The 16576-nt window shown below is 46.3% G+C and overlaps 1 long non-coding RNA gene across 1 annotated transcript; it reads left to right on the top strand.

The window, feature by feature from the left end:
• The first annotated feature begins 8521 nt into the window (after positions 1–8521).
• LOC128896051 (uncharacterized) lies at positions 8522–12440 on the top strand. Its single transcript, XR_008461914.1, has 4 exons — positions 8522–9082; positions 11509–11630; positions 11732–11851; positions 12156–12440. It is a non-coding gene; the product is annotated as an uncharacterized LOC128896051 (long non-coding RNA).
• The last annotated feature ends 4136 nt before the right edge of the window (positions 12441–16576 follow it).

Genomic DNA, 16576 nt, shown 5'->3' with positions numbered 1-16576 from the left:
GCTTTGTACAGGGCCTTTATTAGAGTCCTATCGATTTCGTGTGACCCATCGTGGCTCCAGCGAATCAACCGACCTATTTCTCCTTCTATTCATTATTTCCTCCTGGAAATTCGAGCTTCCTCGAGACTCCCAACTCACGCATTCGTATGCACATCCGTGTTCAATTTTAACCTATTCAAACGATACCATTCAGATATGAAGGAAAAAATCCTCATTTTTTTATACCAAATGAAATTTAAACGTGTACATTAAACACGTTCGCGACGCGTTCAAGTATTTAAACATACCAACTTTTCAACGTGCACGCTCTACTCGTCGATTCAATGTTGTTCGAATCTTATTTATAGTTTGGGCGCAGCTTGTTTTCAGACAGTTTGCAGACAATCGTATAGCTCAACTTTCATTAATTGGAATTTTACGACTGCCTTTGTGTCTTTCATGGCGATTGTCAGCTCCCGATAAAAGCATCATCGGGACGTTGAACCAGATATCCCACTCTCCGACTCCGTCAACCTACTGTTTCTATCGATACCCGTTCCAACGAAGCTTTGCGTTCTCTCGATCGGAACCCTTCTTTTGTGTTTTCTGTTCGCCTGCTAGCGTGATTACGCGCGATTACGCGCGAGTTTTATAGATTCTTGACGGAAGGTGGATGCCAGACAATCCGATAACGAGGCTACTCAAAATTCACGTTTATCTCGTTGAAAGGAGATCCGCGAGGTGATTCGTGCAAGCATACAAAAAGTTGTCCAAAACAAGAAGACTTCACTTTAAAAGGAATAGAAAATACTCGAAAAGGATACACCGAGAAGGACATTTTCACGAGATTTCTCGTGAAAACACCAGGTGCAACGATCCATTTGCCTCGCGAATTACCGTGTCTTTGATTTTCTTTCGCTCGCAGCATTTCAGTTTATTCGTAGAATCGATGCTATTCTAAATTTTTGAGTGAAACATCGAAAACATCGTAACGCTACCCAACAGTCTTGAAACGAAGTATTTGCGTATCTCGAAACTATCGATTTATTTTTGAGATACGTCTGCAATGCGCGGTCCTATAATCTTCAATTTCCACAATTTCGTAAAGTTTTCGAGTTGTCCGATAGTATCGAGCATCGAGCATCGAGCATCGTTATTTTGTTAAGAGCCGCTCAGCATTTTTTATCTCGTTCCTGCTCGCAGATTGAACTTGGAATCGATACGCTTTGATCGTAACTTTGCTCTTCTACAGGATAACTGTATTCTATCTTTTACTGTAAATACTCGAAAAAAAAGTCTCGGTATGGTACAAGTGCAGGCTTGTCATTTTCTGGAGGACCGAGGACCGAGGACCGAGGACGCGTCACAAAGATCTGGCCTTTTGATCGTCGGGTCATGGAAATATATGGAGATCAACTTTCAGTTGCGCTCCGTTTGATTTACATCGAACGGCCGTGCTCTCGTGGACGATTGCTCGTCGAGCGACGTTTAAAGTGACCGATGAAGAGGGCGAATGCAACGGGAGTTAACGAAGCCAATCGTCGGCTGTCCAGAATGGGATTTATTACTCTTTTAACTATCCTGTTGCTCGTCTCATCTCGTCTCGTCTCGTCTCGTCTCGTCTCGACTCGACGAAACATACCTGGAGTAGCTGTAGGTAAAATTATTACGCATTCGTACTCTATGTTATTTTATTTGATTTTTTTTCATAAGTCGAAAGTATGACGGCGCCGAGTAGGCTAGCTTCGCGTATATTCTCTCTAATTATATTATCGGTCTGTGTTCACTGCGAATAACAAATTTTATTTGCAAATGATTAAGCCGACGCGATTGAGAAAAAAAGCTTGTGAGGGTAGAAGTAAGTCGGAGAGTGAAACCGGGAATAATGAAAAGTAAGGAAAAATAATGCTTGTTTGGGTAGAAATGAAAAGAATTTGAGAGTCAATCGAAACCGAATCACAGTCACAGTCACAGTCACAGTCACAGTCACAGTCACAGTCACAGTCACAGTTACTCCTATCGATTTCGATCGAAACTCAACTTTGACTCGACAATCGAATGATCCGTTCTCCTCGCATGCGACAAAACCTTCAAATCCGTCCTATATCGTGCATAAAAGATGACTGACAATGAGTCCTGGGCAAACGTAAGTTCTGGCCTGGCAACTTGTTCGCTTATTGTTAATCGAAAGCGATGGTCCGTGTAATTTGGTAGCGTGGGTAAACTCACGCAAATAAACCATCGAACCATTACAATGTACAACTACAAGGAGGGTAGAGAAATAAAGGACGTTGGCAGGCAGGATGCTGTCGGCGTCGGCGTCGGCGTCGGCGTCGGCGTCGGCAGCCGCTTGTCATTCGCTTTAACCGTGTGTCAGTCGATATCATCGCGCAGAGTGGAAATCTCTGCTATTGACAAGCGCATGAATATCGTTAATAATAAATAATGGCTCCCTCTCGTAATGGCTCGGTGTTGTCGTCGATCCTTTTCGCGAGTGGCAGCGTCAATTCGATCGAGCAGTCGTCAGAGACGTATTTAAAAAGTCGGTGCACGCGTCAAACAACACACTGGCAAGTGACCTTTCCCGCTCCTTGAGACGATAAAGACGCGAAACAGTTGATAGCGTCTATGTGATTATAGATAGATTATCGTGCGCTCGGTATACGAATTTTCCGTTGTACAGACCGGAGCACAGTTCCGTTTCAAAGGAAATGTACCTAAACACCGGGGCAAACACGCGACTTGCAATTAGTCCGACATTCAACGAGATAGCATGCACGTGTTCGATAATGCCTGGTTGGATCTAGGCGCAGGCACGACGGCAGGTATAGACTTTCCCATGCATAAAGACAAACCGTGCGCGCGCGCTCGGGTTAGCCTTGTCACGTTCAGATGTAAACCAGACTCCCGGGTGCAACTATCGTCGGGTGGAACATGCGTCACGGGGAACCATGCACGTCAGAAACACGAGTATCGCTCCCTACCGCACCTGACCGTAATGCACGCCACGGATAGATGAGACGTATACGTGTCACTGTATAAGTGCATCTCATACGTGCACGAGTTATCGCCCACCTACCCGTATCTACCCAAAACAAATCCCGTTCTCGCGCGTTCACGGAGTAATTCTTCCAAGTGACAATGGGCGAGAGTAAAGAGAGATTTACGTTCATTGTACAACTGTCGGTGTCGGATGGATTTTCCTTCGCCACTCGACACTGATCTCTCGAGCTGCTTCGCTGTGCATCGAGTGTTCATCGACAATACGCGAATGGCAAGTGCTCGATATCAACGCCTCAAAAGAGATCACTTCTTGATTGGTACACGCATACATCTAACCCGTTGCGGTGTCCGTTACTGACCCTCTTTTCAGGACTCTCGTAGCCCTTGAGACACGTGCAGAATTTCTTAGAAAATTCAAATGTCGCCTAGACGATCGATCATCTACAAACAAGTATCGTTGCTTTATCGATTCGTACTCTATTTTGCACGGTGATAAATTCCCACACGAGAAAAAATCATTTTTCGTAAGGATTCTTTAAATTCCGTTAGTTTTCCGTAAGGTCGCGTCGCCAAGAAACCAAGTTTTGGGTCCTAAAAGCCAGTCGTATTCCTCGAGCAAGCTGTGGTCATCGTAAACTTGGCTCGTAACTTGTGCTTATCGGAAACGATAGTTTACCTCCAAGTAACCGAGCTCTACCGAGTGCAGTCTGGCTGCGATATTTCGCGGGTAAAGGTTCTTTGTCGACCCTTTCCAACGCCAACGTCTCGGAATCCTTTCGTCGCGAAAAATCAGCGGAACGACGAAGGAAAAATTGGTTCGGATTGGAGTGAGACGATCAAGTTGGAACGAGAGCCTCGGGACGGTTTTTCAATCCCGTGAATCGAAGAAAAGGCGGAAGGACGCGCCGGATTCGGAGCTTAGGGTGACTGCTTATGGTAAGCAGCTTCGATTTTCCGTTAAGGTTACGGACCATGGCTAGGTGCACCGGCTTGGCTTACGGGCAAAGTCTATTCTGCGGATTTTCAAGGATAACCTATACCCGATAACGTTCCCCGGGTAACGATAAGTCCGCGTCGTCGAATCGACGACGTGAATTTTCAACATTCTTTACATCGACACACGACCCTATTTTCAGAGACAGTTTTACGTTATCGACGCACACGCGTCAAACGCGTCGCGTCGTACGGAATAATAAAGAAATGTTAAACTTGGATTATAAGCGATCGATCAAAGTTTTCATTAAAGATTCAATGTTTCACCTAAGAAGAAATTTATCGCTTTATCCGTCCTTGTACATACGTCGAATGCCAGACTATTTTCCTTTGCGTGTTACTCGCGCTAGCGTATCCAAGGTGTCCTGCGAGCAATGTTACTGCTTGCCTTCGGAGTACGTAAATCTCGGCGCTGGTACCGGAACTCGCTTAACAGCAGATTTAGTATGAAGCGTTGACTCCGCCTAGAAACCGCGGAGGTTCGAGTTAAATGGTTTACGCAAGACCGAACGAAGCGGTAATGAAGTTCTCCCTCGCAGCCGTGTACAACGTGTAATCTACGGTGGTCCCGATTTATCGTCCGTTTATAATGCGTTTACCCGTCGCGTCCGTCCAACGCAACGAAACTTGGCTTGTGCGCGGGAAATCAGTGCAACCGGACGCCGAGTTTATAATTTAGCAAATGTTGAATAACATACGTACGGATTTAAGAGTTTCGTTCAAGATGATCAATTAGTTGTCCTTTGGTCTTATAGTTGGCGTCGCGTAATGGTTAGAAACGCGCGACGGTAAAACGTTGCGAATCGATAGATTCAACGAAAACCTGAAAACTACGCAGTCGGTCTTCGCTCCTAGCAGTCCTAATTTTGGGAATAGTTTGCTCGAGGACTCTTCTTCTTGGTACACGGAATTTTACTCGTCACCGCGCCGCGATTCCTGACTGTTGAGGAAATAACATTCGTCACGACGCAACGCAACGCAATCCAACGCAACGTATGTACTACCAGAATGTCTGAATCGAGAATGCGGACTCTAGTCTTTGCCGATAGAAATGGGAATACGTGGTAAAGGGGTAGTCAAACTCTGCTCAAAGCGCGCACAAATGCAAAATAAACAGAGCCTTCCGTCTTCACAGGAAGCACGCAAACATATCGTTGATTGATCGACATACAGCCGAAACGCAGACCGATAGTTATTGGCCCTAACCTCCTTGAATATGCAATTGGGCACCGATGTCAATTGCGTTTGTTAGTGCTCTGGCATCTCGTACGCGCGACACGACCGCGACGGTGCAATTGCTCGAGGCTGAAAATCGCATTAGTAGCGGGTATATTGACAAACGTTTTATGGTTTGACAAATTCGACAGAATTAACTTGCAGTGATTAGATGCTAATTGCGGTTAAAAACGGCAATACTGGGAATAAAGTTACACGTGAAACATACGATACATCAAGATCCAATACTCGAGAAAATAATACAAGAACGTAATCCTTATTGATCGAAATGAACATATCGTATTATACGCGGTCATGGCAAATGGCATGGGCAACGTTTCGGGCTGTTCGACGCGATGCCGACGCGATGCAACGTGCGGACTAAGAATCGAGAGCGTGGGACAAGTGAACATAATTTAAATCGAATGACTAGAAACGTTCACGTACAATGGCACGACTCCAGCGAACGGACATTCCCTGCTCCTTCAATGGAAACTCGGAAACAAAAGAATGGTTTTATAATTACATCAGTGCAGGGAAGAATAGTAAATGCTGCTATTCATTAAAGTCCTTTGAAAAGTCGACTTTAGAGCGAACTGACGGAAGCCACTAGAGAGCCAGAGAACTCTTCAATCAACAAAAACTCTTTTGTGCCTTCCCGAGAAACAATTGCAAACTAAAGTTCTCAAGTTTATATGCCATCGTTATAATCAGATTGCGTCGCGTACGACAAATTCCTCGTACGCGTACAGAGACAGAGGAATGCAAGATACAACTTGGCATCGCGTCGCTTCATCTACACGCTTCGTTACTTATTTGATTAATGGGTGAATATTTAATAAAACGATCAAGTGAAATTTACTAGCGGACCGTTGGAGAAATAGAAATGTGCGCAAGTTAGATGTACCCTATACATACACATATGCACGTATATCGTCCACGCATCATTCTGTTCCGTTCTGTTCCGTGTCGGTGAAAAGACCGATAAAGCGACAAAAAGTCGAGTGGCTTGATCGGTTACGAGATTCCGGCGATTGAAACCCACGAGAGGGTTACTGATCGAGTCAGCGCCAGAGCATGGAACCGTGACGAAGAATTAGTCGAGTTGGCATTATTAATGAGTTTTGTCGGATCTCTGAAAGCTACAGATTGTACGACACGCGCATTAACGAGTTGGCGCCAAACGGTTTTTACGTAATATACGCATGTACGATCGCTTTTCATGCGCGACGAGAAATGTGTCGAAGAAAGCAACGGATCGATCATAGAAACATCGCAAATGTAAATGTCTGTTATCGGTATTATTATTTTTTGAAAAAAATGTCGCACTGTTCGAGATGTCCGGGTTGAATTTACGCAAATGGAACTGTGTGTCCGTAGCAGGGAATCAGGCGATACTATACGTCAACCTTGAGCGAGTAATGTGGATTATCCACAACGATCGATCAGTCCTCTAATAGCTTGCTCAGAGGTGAGAGCGGTGAGATAATGCAAAATGGATGAGTCCCTCGGTGTATTTGTAATCCCGAGAAATATATTGAAATTGCCAACTAGCCGACGACTGAAAATCATTCGGGATGATTTGCCCGGAGAAGAGATAGAGAGATGAAAAGCAAAGCACCTCTTATCCGCTCTATTCGGAATTCGATTTTGACTTTTCCAACTGTCCTCTGATTGCTAGTCGATTCTCGTAATTTCTTAATCGTCGCGTCGGTTATATTAGTTCCCAACTATGAAATACCCAGGCCTTTGAAGAAACATGTATGTATGTAGTATGTACGTATGTACTATATGTATGCGCCAAGTTTTCCGACGCGATCCTTCTTTAAGGTTCGTCGTTGGTCCACGACCGATCCGAGGATTTCTTCGTGGGAAGATTCATAAGATCAGTGAGCTAGCAGCGAGAGTTTCCGGGGTCGAAAGAGCATTCGGAGGTAGCAGGGGAACGGAGAGGAACGAGTTATTAACGATTATCGAGGTCTCGGGTCTTCCATGCCGACTCTACGCTACTCTCGCTTCCAACTCTCGCTTCCTCTTCCCCAACAACCCCTTATCGTTTGGCATACGATTAAATATGCGACTCTCTGTATGTATCAACTACCACCAACTACGACTTACGCTCGGAATACTGATATTAAAATGCAGACACCGTACGCAAGGGCACGCATACGAAAATACGAAACGTGGCGGTACAACTGGTGAACTGGTACGCGTGCAGTTGTGCACCCGAGTAAGCGCGGAGTGCACGTGTACGATTTACCTGCGGACATGCGTATACATATAATAGCCCGCATAGTTGGTTTAAATACGGTACTGCGAACGCAGCACCCGACTGCGGAATCAGCCTTCTCGCAATTCGATTTCGTTAACGGCTCCACGTTGCGTCTATACACTGTCGGCGTTGCGTCGTAATTTTTAATCAGCCGAATGACCAGTTTAGAGATCCACTGGCATGTGAATGGAATTAAAAGAGAGAAAGATCGAACCAAGACGAAACAATCTACGTTTCGTATCTTAACATGTATTTTTGCAAACTTGGACTCGTCTCTTTCGCGCATACGCAATCAGTAAACGTAAAGAAGCTGCTATACCGAGCGAGATAAAGTTACAGTTGAATAGTTGAAAAAGGGTCTCGAAAAAATGGAACTAGCCGAGACGAAAGAAAGCGAAGAGCAGGAAAGAAATGGAATGTCGAGAAAAGAAGAAAAAAGAAACGCGGAAGAGGTGACGAGCTTAGTCAAATGCACGCTTCAGGGGCTCTGCATAACTTGTCCACTGCACTCCTCTACTCTTTTGTTTCGTCTACTTTCTTGATCCATTGCCGTCGCAGACCGCTCATGCTCGCGCTCGCCGCGCACTTGGCGCCTCTACTTCTCATCCCACCGCGTTTTCTTTTCTTTTTTCTTTTCTTTTCTACATGCATATAATATACAATTTAATACTCAACAGAGAAAATTAAATCGCTTTTAATCGTTATTCGATTAAATCGTTGTTGGAAAATGTATCTGCGTAAATGTTTTCTGCTCGAATAATCGATTACGATTAGTTTTCGTAAAACATTTGTCACATTTCACGCGAAATATTTACAAAACGGCAACATTTTCAACAGATTTCGACTTATTTAGTCCGCGTGTGTACTCCTCGGTCAGTCGAGCAACCACGGATCCATTGTCTGTTCTTTCCGTTCCCGGTGGATGTCGTGTCGCGTGTCAGCGTTAGCGTCAGCGTCTGCGTCTGTCCGCTATAAATCGCAGACGAGAAGCGCTCCGCTCAAGAATACCCGGTGTCGCGGCGTCGGTGTCGGCGTCGGCGTCGGCGTCGGCGTCGGCGTCGGTGTCGGCGTCGACGTTGGTTCGCCGCGGGCTAGAAAATCGCCTTTTGTCCCTTGGAATGTTAATAATTACTCATGCAAACGAGCCGTACGGAGTCGAGCCGGATCGCGGACTCGCAACCGTGCTAGCATTCACTGCGCGCATCGGAAGTGCCTCTATCCCAGTAGTCGGCCAGAATTATTTTTCAGAAAATTTACGCTCGAAAATAGGTTCGGGTACCGGGCCTCGTATTTCATCCAGAGCTCATGGACCGTGTCTGACCGGAACAACTGTCCGCTAGTTCGTTAATTTGTTTCAACGGTGACGGCCCGACAGAGAAATAGGGAAATAGGAAAATAGCGTTTCTTCGGATAAGCCAGTTACTGCAGCGTTTTTGACGCCGCGACGCACAACGCGGAGTGAATTCTATCTACGATCTGTTGTGACAGTTGAGCGATAGCGTAATAAGTTTTATCGAATCGGAACCGGTCTCGTTTCGCGCGGACGCGCGTCCATCTCGGAAACGATAGTCGCCATTGCGACGAGCCAGCTCGCAACGAGGACAAGAAATCAAATTATACGTAGGTATACAGTATGTACACACCTGGACGTGTATACTGTCTTCGTTTGCATACCATTTGTAAAAAGGCCTTTCGTACGCGTACGTGCTCACACGTATAAAATATTCGATGATGCTTCATCGGTGTCTAAATATAACGATAAATAGAAATGGTAATTGCTTTGATGTTTCTTACGAGTAATGCGAAATATGTTAAGTACAGAAAAATAACGAAATAATTGCTGTACCAGACGAGCTCCAGACACTAGAACGGAATCCTTTAGAAATGTAGTAGATTTTTAAGCAAATTTCCCATCTTCCGACGAGAGCCAGTGCCTTTCCTTTCGAGAGCCAGTTCGACCGGTCGAAGTTCGGGCCATGCACGCGCGCGCACACACTCGCGCAGGATCAACTTTGTTTTACGAGCGTTGGGTTGTGTGCTATGTGCTCCGCGTTAGCGTTCGTCGACGTTAAAATGACCACGGATGACCGACCAGTTTATAGACGGTATTTAAATATCCTTGCTCGTCCCGTACACTCTACACATGCTAAGACATCGTTACCGGAACCTGGTCCGAGATCACGACACACTCGAACGTCTCGTTAACAACCAATGACTCGGTCCGGTCCTCGCAGTCACTAATACGTACCGATATCCTTCGTACCGCGTTCCTTCGACTTGGATGCAGCAGTTGCCCGATATACCTAATGTACGCACGACTACGTACAACGAGACGGTCATGAAATACATTCGCCAACGACAACGCGATCATAAGTTTTCTTTTCGCGCGAGTATAAACGAAAATTACGCGATTTCAAGTTATTTATTTAGTTGTCTTTAGTTTCGTCTTGGTTTCGGATACCGAAATACGGTCCAGCGACGACAGGTTCGTTAAATTATCTGGTAGGATGGAAAGAAACTAAGAAACAAAACGAATCGTCGGTTTATCGAGTTCCGTTTTCTATGCGAGACTAGGATAAATCTACGCTCGACCACCTAGGTATACGATATACATGTAATGTACCTAGATACACTGTCTGACCGCGCGACATCTTCCCGATTCCATTCCAACCGTGCCTGGCCGCTGCGCTGGAAGTATAGGTGGGCAGGCCGACAAAATAAATTAGGCTTGCCTTTTAAAATACCACGTCCGACGTTTCCCCGCTCGAGTATGCAAATATATGTTGATTCGAGATCTTTTTAAGCGCTTGACATAATGATGATGACGACGATGCCCCGGCCACGGAGATAGAATATTAAGGGATTCCTTCGCTCTTTCTCTCTGGCCTATAATTTTCTTGAGAGCGCGAGCCTTTCGACGATGCACGCTTCTCACGAAAGGATCGACTTTGTTGGACGCGATACCGATTCTCTCCAAGGATAAGTGGTTAAAACCTCCTACGATACGACAGAAGACAGATAAATCGGATTGGCTGTAAAATAGTTAAACAAACAAACAGACTTGTCTATCGCGTTTCCGTTGCGTTCTTAACAATATCTATACTGTATAATGACCGTGGTAATTTTACGTTAGTCACACAGGAAATCCGTCCATTTATTTAGAAAGATTGTACTTGTCGTATTTATAAGTACGTATATCTCTCTCTTTCGATTCGATGAAACGTTTTCAAGGATTATAAAACTCGCGAAACATTTTTGGACCACGGCCGTTATAACTCACTCCCGACGCGACGCGACGCGACGCGGCGCTCGTTTTATTTATTCGTTCGACTCGTGTATCTCTCTTCTTTTTCTCTATCTGTCCCGTTGGCGACGGCGTCGAAGCAGAACCACCGACTTCCGTTCGCACAATGGACCGTTCGAGAGATACGGATGTACCTACATTTGTAGCGCGGTTATACTTACGCGCCCGCTGAACGTACACGCATCTATTAACGCCGATGTCGCAAACGCGGAGAGCTGGGAAACGTTTGAGTCGAATCGTCGGATCATCGCGTTGGTTGTCGCTTCGATCAATCCTGTTTCACATACAACTGCCGAAAGTAATATGAATGCCGAGAGCGATACGGATGATGTACACAAAATACCAACGACGAATATCCGACGAGGAAACCGTTTCCTTAGGTATTTAGGGATCGTTAAAGTGAAACGAGAAAGCGTTCGGTTAAAGTCGACTAAAATTCTTGAAAGGAATCGGAGCGACTTTGAAAATTCCAACCAAATATGTTCATTGTTCCCAAAGCTTTAACGTGCCATCGTTTCTCTTTCAATTACGTTAGTAGATGTTACAAAAACAATATACGTACCGTAGCTAAGAGAACGAGGGATTAAGTAAATGTCTGTAATTCAGCGGGGCTAAGCGACAAGGTAATTTTAATCTCGACCGCGCGTATGAGAGTTTAATGGCCGCGGAGCGTGAACAATTGTAGCTTGTATGGTGATTAATTAGATTAAAGTATAGGTCTGATCCATCGATAATATTTCAGATAAAGATCGAAGATCGATGAATGGGCTGGGACCTGGCAAGCGGGAACCTGCCCCGCCATCCGAACAAGACGCTTCGCTGCGCGTCTTCCTTTTGCTTCTCGCCTCGAACCCTTCTGCTGCGGTAAATCTCATAAAAGCAAAAGTGCACGTGAAAATATTTCTCTTTGACGATAACCAAGTATGTATCCGTTTTATATGTTATATCGTTTTTTTTTATTCTAGCTCTCGTCTTTCTTGCAATCGTTCAATGAAAACAATCTTTTGCTTCGAAAGAACGAAAAGGGAACGAGACTGGAAAGGATGCAGGTATCGCGTTTCCTTTCGCAAACAGTGATACGAAAGGTAGGTATCTCTCGACTCTCGACGTTTCCCTCGGTTTTTCGAGTCACCTTCCTCGATTAACATTTCTACGAAGAAATCTGTATCGTTCAGTTTTCGACTTTTTTGCAAAATACTTTGTAATAGGAACAATTTTAAGGGAGTAACAACTTGATCCTTTTCTACCGCGTACAGGCCGATATTTTTTAATGGATCGATCGAAGCGAAGTCGTTTCAACGAACGTTTCCTCCGCGATGTGTAATTACGTAATTACGCGTATTAAACGAGGCCCTCTTGTGGGTACCAATTTAATTTCCGAATTTCCAGCAGCGAATTATCTTGACTACCCACGGATTACGAGTAGAAAGGGTAAGGAGAAGGAAAGCTCCCCAACGCCAACGCCAACACCGACGCCGATGCCGCGCCGACGCGATTCGGGGCCATTAGCAAAATTACACGACGTAAAACGCGTTTGCCGGCCCTTTCCGTACGACATTTTTCTTCGCCCATTGGCCGAAAAATGACACACATCACTCGAAACCAATATACACGACCCGCAAGAAACTCCGTGATCCCCATGTGTTGATTAGAAACGCATACCGCTCACCTGTTTCGTAACTCGTAACACGATCACCGATACTCGACATCTACTATTTCTCGTACAACTGGAGCAACACGCGCACCAAGCCGCGGATGCAGTTACGACAGATCGCGATTCCATGGTTTCACAGCGTAAGCCGTTGAACGGTCCCGGTCCCGGTCCCGGTCGCGGTAGCGGTCGTACGTCACGATGAACGACGGAAATAAATTTCCATATCTAACCACGGTTCCGACGTCGCTCGTTTCCTTACGACCCTAATAAAGACAAATACACCCGCGCGCATACCGGCCACGCAAACCCGTGTCCGGGAACAGTGTGTCGTGCACGTCAAGCAGAAAATCGTTTACAACGGCACGATTACGCGCACTGGCGGATCCTAGCCACGTCAAGATACTCGGATGTTTTACCATTATCGATACACGTGGGAGGCGCTTACGTACGTAAGTAAGTACATTCACGGCCAAGGCAACGAGGAGTGTCGTGCCAAGACCGACATCGATCATATCTATCCGATAAATACGTCCAAGTACCTTCGCAGTTCGCCCCACTTCACCTACGCTGCCGCCACACCACGCCACGCCACGCCGTCCCGGCATTCTTGCTCGCTTTACTCGTTCGCAATTTTACGAGCTGTTTCAAGACCCGTGACGCTGCAATCTCACGGCCAACGATACTTGTACTCTTTATTTTTCATCCTTCTTGTCCATCTCGAACGGTCCGTATGCCAACCGCGACAACTATACACTCCGAATACCGTGTCTAAAAGAAATTTCAATGTACTGGCCACCCCTTTCGGCTACTCGCGCATCATATTTTTATTGGAACGGCCAACGATTGGTTACGCGTTAGTTTACGTCATACATTATGGATCGAGAAATCTGAATTTTCGTGAACGAGCAATCGAAAAAGGCCGAGAAGAACACAAGGGCGCGCCACCCCTGTTTCGGCTGCGTCACCGACTACGATAACGTTAAATTTATTCAGTGGAAAACTCGTGTTCCGAAAAGCCGCTGCCTCGTCGACAACTTTTATTGACGCCACGTTCTCTTTTCAAACTTTAACCGGCGAAAACCTAAAAGAGGCTACGAAGCCTAGCCATTAACCACCTTTGCGAACGTATGCGCGTCGATGTCGTTTCTTTTCTAAAAAGCTGCTTTTTACGGCAAAACGAACAATTACATACATCGTACACCGATAGCCTCGCCGTTTATCGACCAATTAAACACGTCAACGATTACATTGAAAAATGACAGAAATGAAACCCGAGGAAAATAACGATTCTGTTTCACTTTGTCTTTGCTTTTCGAATTCGAATCGACACGCACGCGCACCGTACGGTAGCCGAACGCATCGCGATGCTTCTCTGTTCTCTCCGAGGCTGCGCGATGAACAGGCTCGAAGAATGAGCGAGTGTCGCGCGAGTGAAGGGGAAGAGCAAAGGAGCAAAGGAGAAGAAGTGCAGAGGCAGACGTGGCGGCCGGCGGTCTCCGAAGACCGCCCACTAAATCACCGGACCGAATTCCATTTGGCTTTCGGGCTTCTCTCCACAGAGTCAACAACGTATTTACCCGTCGATTTGGCTCTTTTGCGGTTAGGGCCCTCTTCGTTCGTGGCCCGGCTCCCTCTGTTCGTCATCGTCCTGCCCCCACGCTGGGCCTCTCGTCTCTTCGACTCTCCTAATTCATCCTGTTCGTCTCGTTCATTTTTTCCGTTCCCTCTCCGATCCGTTCCTCTCGCCACATGAGGTCGCCGTGCTGCACGTTCCACGGATGTCTCCAACTCCGGATTATGAATATTGATAATAGTAGCGGACCGAAGAAAGACCGGCCGCGGCCGTCCGATGTAAATGTCTCGACGACCTCTCGAGCCCTTGCCACCCGTGCTTTCTGCTCCACCATTCTTTCCATCCATTCCGTTTCTTCCTTCGCCGCTTTTTCACCTCTTTCCGTTCCAAGTAGTTTCTCTTTCAGTCTATTCGACTTGGGTGCACATCGTCTCTGACCTTTGCACCCGGCTGACCAAGTTGTTTCTGCGAGCTACCGAGCCCGCAGTTCCATTCGAAATATTCTTTTGCCGTGGAACGACAGACGGGGCTGTTTTCGTTATTCTTTGTGGCGCAACGGTCGGTTCGGCTCGTCTCGACTCGTCTCGACTCGTCTCGACTCGGGGTATACATATATTTACATTCCGGTACAGCTGCTGCGGACTCCTTTTTAGAGTAACTATTGCGTCGATACGAGTAATCTTGGTATGTACCGGTGGTTACTTGTACTGGGCACGTATAAAACACCGTTAAAACACTCTATACGCGTTCTCCATTGCATTGCGAAATGTTTGTATACATCAGTCCTCGGATGTAATATTCTCAGTCGTTGAACGGTCACGGTCGGCACGACAAACAAAAAAACGGTAATATGCTAGAAAACGTTAGGACTATCCCTTTCGCGAGGACTTTTATCGGTCAGGCCCATGCGACTCGATAATCGAAGCGCTGCTTTCATTATCACGGAATCTGTAAAGCCTTAGCCGGCCTCGAAATCACGTTTACTCGACGATGCTGTTGGGCTTGTTCGATCATTGGCACCGTTTATTTGACAAGTTTCGACTCGAGAGCAGTCGTCAAACCGACGTAATACGAGATCATTTTGTCACAGTAAGGGAAAAGTTGTCTACCAATGGGTAGCCGACCGACTAACGTGTGCTAACGCAGAACCTCGACAGAGGGCGACAGAGCGAGAGAAGGAGGAAGCTCGAGGTGTTTGATATGCGCGAAGCAACGAGAGCGCCAGTTTTGTGGCTCTAAGCCTGCAATTCCCGCTAGAAATATTCCACCTCGTCTTAAAGCTCCCCTTTAACGACCGAATTACGTCTAAATTAAACGTCGAGGCTGGAGTCGATGTCGCTTCGCGGTAACTTGAATCGCCATCGAGGAATTCTAGTCCGGTCTAACGTCATAAAAGTTTCGGCAGAGATCGATTTGCGATCGGTGACGGCGTACAACGTGCGATGGAAAGAATATTGAAAAACGCGTAAATTAATTTCGCGATTAAGAGAAACCGTACGCGTCCGTCGCGCGTACCTTTCAATTACGAGGCTCGTTCGCAAGCAACAGCCTATAGACAAATTACGCGACAGGTAGATAACGCAATCCGCGCTACTCTTCTATGGTTTCAAGTTTTCGAATGAAACCAGCAGAAAATCACTGGCTTGATAACGTATATAAATGGTACACGCGGCAAGGGTTAATCTCCTGGTTCACGTCTGCATCGGAGCGATCCAGTCGGAGTCGTGCAGCTCGATAACGATAACCATCCTCTCGTGGCGATCTAATTGTAAGCCGCATCCGTACCGAGTCGTCTTTGCGAAGCGAAACAGATCGAGTCGCGAGCGGAAGGGAGCGAGAGAGACACCTCGGCTCGGAATACGCTGACCGGGACCGGGCACATTTGTCACCGAGCAGAGACGTTGCGGCGAGCTGATATAAATAGGCGCACCGGTGACAAACGACCGGTTCTTACGGGAAAAGAAGCAAACACACCACCAACCACGCGGATAGAGTGTTCCGCTGGTGGTGATTGTCGTCCGCCATCCAGTCCATCACCTTTCGGATACAAGAGTTTCTTCGTTTCCGTAACTAGCAGCCTGGAATTTGAACTAGCATTTGGAACTAGAATAGTTTGAATTCTACCATTCTTAAATTAAATTCGTTCGACTAATTCGATAAACGAAGAATTATCGGAAGGCGATAACTCGTACAAGTCCGATCCTTGGAGTGTTTAAGTGGTTCAAAGATTAAAGTGCAAATAGTTGAGAGAAAGGAACGTACGACAGCGTGCAAATGGAATGTCGTCGATTTCCATTCGATTCACGAACGAATCGAACGAGCCGTTCGTTGAAAGAAGCTTTTATACCACTTAGAATGTAACCAATTCCACGATCAAACGAAGACGAAGAGGTAGCTGTGTCGCGTTTGTGCAAATGGAACTGGTGAAATTTAATTCTGGCGTCGCCGCGTCGCGTCGCGTCGCGTCGCGTTAGTTCGGTGCACCCGTCGTGCGTTGAATCGTTGCCAGCCCGTAGATCAGGAAAATGTGGCATTAACTCGCCTCGCCGTGACCTAGATGCATACCGGCTTTATTGAGGTATT

Source organism: Hylaeus anthracinus, unplaced genomic scaffold (assembly GCF_026225885.1).
Source record: "Hylaeus anthracinus isolate JK02 unplaced genomic scaffold, UHH_iyHylAnth1.0_haploid 5, whole genome shotgun sequence".
Taxonomy (NCBI): domain Eukaryota; kingdom Metazoa; phylum Arthropoda; class Insecta; order Hymenoptera; family Colletidae; genus Hylaeus; species Hylaeus anthracinus.
This window is presented reverse-complemented; position numbering and strand designations above follow the sequence as displayed.